The sequence below is a fragment of the Myotis brandtii genome, unplaced genomic scaffold, assembly GCF_000412655.1.
Source record: "Myotis brandtii unplaced genomic scaffold, ASM41265v1 scaffold1218, whole genome shotgun sequence".
Lineage (NCBI taxonomy): Eukaryota > Metazoa > Chordata > Mammalia > Chiroptera > Vespertilionidae > Myotis > Myotis brandtii.
Window position 1 is genome coordinate 187,997 of NW_005354247.1, and position 649 is coordinate 188,645.

Below are 649 nucleotides of genomic sequence, written 5' to 3' on the forward strand. Positions count from 1 at the left end.
GATCTGTAGATGGTTCGTCAGAAGCACAGGATTTGTCCATTGTACAACCTTAACTCTTACTGTGTTAAGACTTTATCCTTGTAGGGAGGGGAAACAAAGAGAGCTGTCAAACAAAAAAGTTGTAAACAACCTATGGTGTGCGCACAGTGACCTACATAGAAGAGCTGACTTTTCTCGGGTTACACAGCTCCTCAGGACCGCTTGTTTCTCCATAAATCATGATTTATGCTATTTTAAACTGATTTCTTTTATAGTAGAAACTTTCAGCGGAATGACTATCAAAGAAAACGTTGTCTATACGTATTATTCTCTAAAGTGTCGGTAGTACAGGTTTTGAACTCATAGTTTTAGGGTCCAATTCTGGCTTTGCTGTTGGGACAGCGGGAACGTAACTGAATCTCCGAGTTTCGGTTTGCACGGGTAAGAAAACATCTCTTCTCTGTATTTCTTGAGAAGCATAAGTTATAGGCAAACCACCGGACACAGCAAAGTTCGCTCATGACAGCCCGAATCACAGTTTTTGAGCTTTTGCCTTCTCTTTCCGCTTTTTGCAGCTTCTGGGCCACGGCGTGGAGATCAGAAACTTCGCCAAATACCTGCAAAAGGGAGCCTCCAGCCCCAGCGCCCCTGCAGGGCGCGTCCGGTGGGA